We start from the raw sequence: 5,943 nt of genomic DNA, 5'->3' as shown, positions 1-5,943 counted from the left end.
TGGTCTGCATGGCCTTGAACATGGCAGTGTTGGTTTCCCCACAGAGTCAGGGGTGCAGTATCTGCCTCAAAATCATTTGGAAGATCTTCCCTTGGAGTGTAAAGAGACACCTAATGAGACTCCTGCAGAGTGGGCAGTCAGTGTTCCTGAAGTGCTGAGATTTGGCAACTGCAACCAGCCTCAGTTTTTAGTGCCTCAGGGTATTTCACTCCAGGAGGGGGAGAATATTGGGCTAACCCCCATACAGGACCCTGCAGATAAAACTGCTGGGAAGGATGGTGAGGGTGGAGTTGTAAATACGGAGGAGGGTAGCCAGACAACCTCTACTGTTCATGCTAAAATCTCTCCTCCCTTGTCTTCAACTGACCCAAATGTTATTGCCATCCAGAAAGCACAGGAGGTAGTAGAGAGGGCAGAGGCTTACCATCGAGCCTCCAAAGCTCTACCTGTTGCTGGGGAGCTAATTAGTTCTGTTGCTCCTGTGTCAAACACTTCCAAATGTGTTTCAAGTGAAGTTGAGGGAACACCTGAGCCATTGCAGGGTCTCCAGAAAAGTGATTCTGATACTTTTCCTGTAACAACTTGTGGAGAGATTCTCAAAGCTCTAGTGGAGAGGGGAGATTATCAATCCTTAGCCAGGAAGAGCTCATGGATGAGGGGAACATCGAAGAGGAGGTTGACATAGGAGTGGCAAATCCTTCTACCCCAATCATCCCTGCTGAGGAACTCAAAAGTTTCTTGAGAGCACCCTTGGTGTTAAATTAGAGAAGAAGATGCACATGGCGCTGGAGAAGTGGCATGATTTGCCTTTAGTTATCAATTCTGTGAGACAATACATTAAGGTCATAAAAGAGGCCAAGAACTATGGAACAGCGGAATATCTCCGTATAATGAAGTTTCACAAAAAATGTTTGTCTCATCAGACCTTGATGAAGGTTAAAGCACTTCCTAAGACTCAGTAATGGCCTTGAGTATAAGCACACTTAATACTAATGGCTGTCGGAATCCTTTCCGAATGTTTCAGGTACTCTCCTTTCTTCGTCAAGGAGGGTACTCTGTGAGTTTCCTCCAAGAGACCCACACCACTCCAGAGCTTGAAGCAAGCTGGAATCTGGAGTGGAAGGGAAGGGTCTTTTTTAATCACCTCACTTGGACATCATGCGGGGTGGTGACCCTTTTCTCAGATTCCTTCCAGCCAGAGGTCCTGAGTACTACCTCTGTCATCCTTGGCCGTCTATTGCATCTTCGGGTCCGGGAGTCAGGTAGAACATATAATCTAATGAATGTGTATGCTCCTACTACCGGACCAGAGAGGGCACGGTTCTTTGAAAGTTTGTCAGCCTACATGGAGACAATTGACTCTGATGAAGCCTTGATTATAGGGGGTGATTTTAATTACACCCTTGATGCTCGAGATCGCAATGTACCCAAGAAAAGAGACTCGTCTGAGTCCGTTTTGCGAGAACTAATTGCTCATTTCTCCTTGGTTGATGTCTGGAGAGAACAGAACCCAGAGACGGTTGCCTTTACCTATGTCAGGGTGAGAGATGGTCATGTTTCTCAATCCCGGATTGATAGGATATATATATCGAGCCATCTCATGTCACGAGCCCAGTCGAGCACCATTAGATTGGCACCATTCTCAGACCACAATTGTGTATCCCTGAGAATGTCAATCGCACCATCTCTGCCAAAAGCTGCTTACTGGCACTTTAACAACAGTTTATTAGAAGATGAGGGTTTTGCAAAGTCAGTCCGGGATACATGGAGAGGCTGGAGGGCCTTTCAGGATGAATTTGCCACATTGAACCAGTGGTGGGATGTAGGCAAGGTTCACCTAAAGCTCTTGTGTCAAGAGTATACCAAAAGTGTGAGCGGGCAGCGCAATGCAGAGATTGAGGCACTGAATGGGGAGGTGCTTGATCTTGAGCAAAGGCTATCAGGCTCTGAAGACCAAGCCCTTCAGTGTGAATATCTAGAAAGGAAAGAAGCGCTGCGTAACATGGAACAACGACAGGCTCGTGGTGCCTTTGTGCGAAGCCGGATGCAGTTACTTTGTGATATGGATCGTGGTTCCCGATTCTTCTATGCTCTGGAGAAGAAGAAGGGGAACCGAAAACAAATCACATGCCTTTTTGCGGAGGATGGAACCCCCTTGAGGATCCGGAGGCTATCCGGGACAGAGCCCGGTCCTTCTATCAAAACCTTTTTTCTCCAGATCCCATCTCTCCAGATGCCTGTGAGGAACTATGGGATGGGCTTCCAGTGGTCAGTGAGAGGAGAAAAGAGAGGTTGGAAACACCAATCACTCTAGATGAACTCTCTCAAGCACTCCGTTTAATGCCCCACAATAAATCTCCTGGGCTTGACGGACTGACCATAGAGTTCTTCCAGTTCTTTTGGGATACTCTGGGCCCTGATTTCCATAGGGTCCTAACTGAGGCCTTCAAGAAAGGTGAGTTGCCACTTTCGTGTCGTCGAGCAGTTTTATCACTACTTCCTAAGAAGGGGGATCTCCGTCTTATTAAGAACTGGAGACCAGTCTCACTGCTTAGCACAGACTATAAGATCGTGGCCAAAGCTATCTCACTTAGGCTCAAATCTGTGCTGGCAGAGGTGATTCATCCTGACCAGTCCTATACAGTCCCCGGTCGGACAATTTTTGATAATGTCTTTTTAATCCGAGACTTACTACATTTTGCGAGAAGGACTGGTCTATCTCTTGCTTTTCTCTCTCTGGATCAAGAGAAGGCATTTGACAGGGTGGATCACCAATATCTTATAGGCACTCTGCAAGTCTATAGCTTTGGCCCACAGTTTGTGGGCTACCTGAAAACAATGTATGCCTCTGCAGAGTGTTTAGTTAAAATCAACTGGTCTCTGACTGCACCTCTGGCCTTTGGACGAGGAGTTCGGCAAGGATGCCCCTTGTCGGGACAACTGTACTCGCTGGCCATTGAGCCTTCCTTTGTCTCTTAAGGAAAAGGCTCACGGGACTGGTGCTCAAAGAACCTGACATGAGGGTGGTTCTCTCAGCCTACGCTGATGATGTAATTCTTGTGGCCCAGGACCTAGTTGATCTTGAGCGGGCACAAGAGTGTCAAGAAGTCTACGCTGCTGCCTCATCTGCCCGGATCAACTGGTCCAAGAGCTCAGGCCTTCTGGAGGGTTCTCTAAAGGTAGATTTCCTGCCTCCTGCTTTTCGTGACATCTCGTGGGAGAGTAAAATCATTAAATATTTAGGCGTCTACCTATCAGCTGAGGAGTATCCTGTCTCACAGAATTTCATTGAACTTGAGGAGTGTGTTTTAACGCGCCTTGGAAAGTGGAAGGGTTTTGCTAAAGTACTTTCTATGAGGGGGAGAGCTTTGGTGATTAATCAGCTGGTGGCCTCTCAGATCTGGTACCGGCTGATATGTCTTAGCCCAACCCAAGAATTCATTGCTAAGATCCAGAGAAGGTTACTGGACTTTCTCTGGATAGGAAAGCATTGGGTTTCTGCAGGTGTCTCAAGCCTCCCGTTGAAAGAGGGAGGGCAGGGAGTCGTGTGTATACGTTCTCAAGTGCACACCTTCCGTCTCCAGCAAATACAGAGATACTTGTATGCAGATCCTTCTCCACAGTGGTGTACTCTAGCATCGAGTTTTTATCGCCAGGTACGAAATATGGGATATGACCGGCAATTGTTTATAATTGAACCTGAGGGTTTCCTAAGAAACCTTTCAACCCTGCCGGCTTACTACCAAGACACGCTAAAAACCTGGAGCATGGTATCCGTGTTAAGGCAAGGAGCCATTGAAGGGGAAGACATTCTAAATGAGCCCTACTTTACAATCCATCTTTTAAGACTAGGATGTTAGAATCCATCAGCATCCGACGTCGCCTTTGCCAGGCTCGTTAACCAGAGTTGGAGATCTCCTGGATTTTGAGAAATCAGATTGGGTGGACTCTCAAGCAGTTATGCAACGCATGGGATTCCTCACCACTAGGGTTCCACACCGTCTTCTCAAGGAAATCAAGGACACAATCTCTCCTGATTCTCACACCTTCATTGATGGGGTTTTACATGCTGGAGAGCCACGTCCACCTTGGAACTCCTCACCTCCAGACATAATAATAGCACCTAAACCCGTCAATCCCCCAAGCACCTCCTTCCCCCAACTTGAGCCAGTTGGAGAATTTTCCATTGACACGCTTTCATGATATAACAAGAAAGCTGTTGTACTCTCTAATGCTTCACACTGTACACTTCCTTGCCCTCATCTCCCGATATGATACCATCTGGAGACGTGTGCTTAATGAGGGTGAAAGACCTCAGTGGCGAGCTCTTTATTCCAGTTTGGTGCCTACCCAACTGGAGACTTGAGTTGGAAAGTGCTGCATGGTGCATTGAGCACAGGAGAGTATTTAGCTCGTTTTACAGACTCCCCAGCTGCTTGTCCATTCTGTGGCAAAGGAGAGTCTGTGTTTCATGCTTATTTTACGTGTGCCAGACTGCAACCTCTATTGGCTCTTTTGAGGAAGCTTTACCTGCAGTTCTGGTTACACTTTTCCCCTCATGTTTATATTTTTGGACGCCCAGTATCCCGGGACAATAAAGAGAAAGACCTTCTCTCCAACTTGCTCCTGGCTTTAGCTAAATTAGTCATCCATAAATCTAGAAAGCAATGTTTGGAAGGTGGGAATCCTCTGCCAGCAGAGGTCTTGTTCCGAGTGCTGGTGCGTTCCCGCATCCGAGCAGAGTACACCCAAGCAGTGTTTACTGGTCGGTTGAAAGAATTTGCTGACCAGTGGGCAATAGATGGGGTACTTTGCTCAGTATCCCCAGACCTGGTTTCTGTTCAGACAATTCTCACACTCCATATTTAAGTGCACTTTAATTTAAGTGACAGTTGTATTTTAATCAGTTAATTATCTCCTTTGAGATGTGATTAACTTTGGTGAGCAATCACTCACCTGCAATTTGAATAATATATCAGCTAATGAAAAATCAACACATTGACTGCATTTGTGGGGTAAAAACACAGAAATATATGTTTACCCCCCAAACCCATATATTTTTGGAAAGTACACATTCTACTGAATCTAAAATGGGTACCCATGCCTTCTGCTCCAAACTACTGAGTCGCAAGGCTTTCCCAAATTTGTCGGTTTTGGTGAAATATCTGAAAATTGCCTCAAAGCTTCAACTTCCCAGCACCATATCACCCATGTCATTACGTACTAAGAAAAAGCACCCTAAATATGATTGCCAGGGTTCCTCCAAACAGTTTGGTGGCCATTGTTCATAGGTTTACCAAAGTATCTGGCATTTAGAGGCCCAAAATGAAGTTAGCGCATACAAATAGTCCGTGGGTAACTTCAGCTAATGAAAAATCAACACATTGACTGCATTTTTGTGGGGTAAAAACACAGAAATATATGTTTACCCCCCAAACCCATATATTTTTGGAAAGTAACACATTCTACTGAATCTAAAATGGGTACCCATGCCTTTCTGCTCCAAACTACTGAGTCGCAAGGCTTTCCAAATTTTGTCGGTTTTGGTGAAATATCTGAAAATTGCTCAAAGCTTCAACTTTCAGCACATATTACCCATGTATCATTATTACCAAGAAAAAGCACCCTAATATGATTGCCAGGGTTCCTCCGAACAGTTTGGTGCCATTGTTCATAGGTTTACCAAAGTATCTGGCATTTAGAGGCCCCAAAATGAAGTTAGCGCATACAAACAGTCGTGGGTAACTTCAGCTAATGAAAAATCAACACATTGACTGCATTTTTTGTGGGGTAAAAAACACAGAATATATGTTTAGCCCCCCAACCAATATTTTGGAAAGTACACATTCTATCAAGAATCTAAAATGGGTACCCATGCCTTTGCTCCAAACTACTGAGTCGCAAGGCTTTCCCAAAATTTTCGTTTTGGTGAAATATCTGAAA

The sequence above is a fragment of the Xenopus laevis genome, chromosome 5L (genome assembly GCF_017654675.1).
Source record: "Xenopus laevis strain J_2021 chromosome 5L, Xenopus_laevis_v10.1, whole genome shotgun sequence".
NCBI classification, from domain to species: Eukaryota; Metazoa; Chordata; class Amphibia; order Anura; family Pipidae; genus Xenopus; species Xenopus laevis.
The sequence above is the reverse complement of the archived record's forward strand: the minus strand, read 5'-3'. Positions refer to the sequence as shown.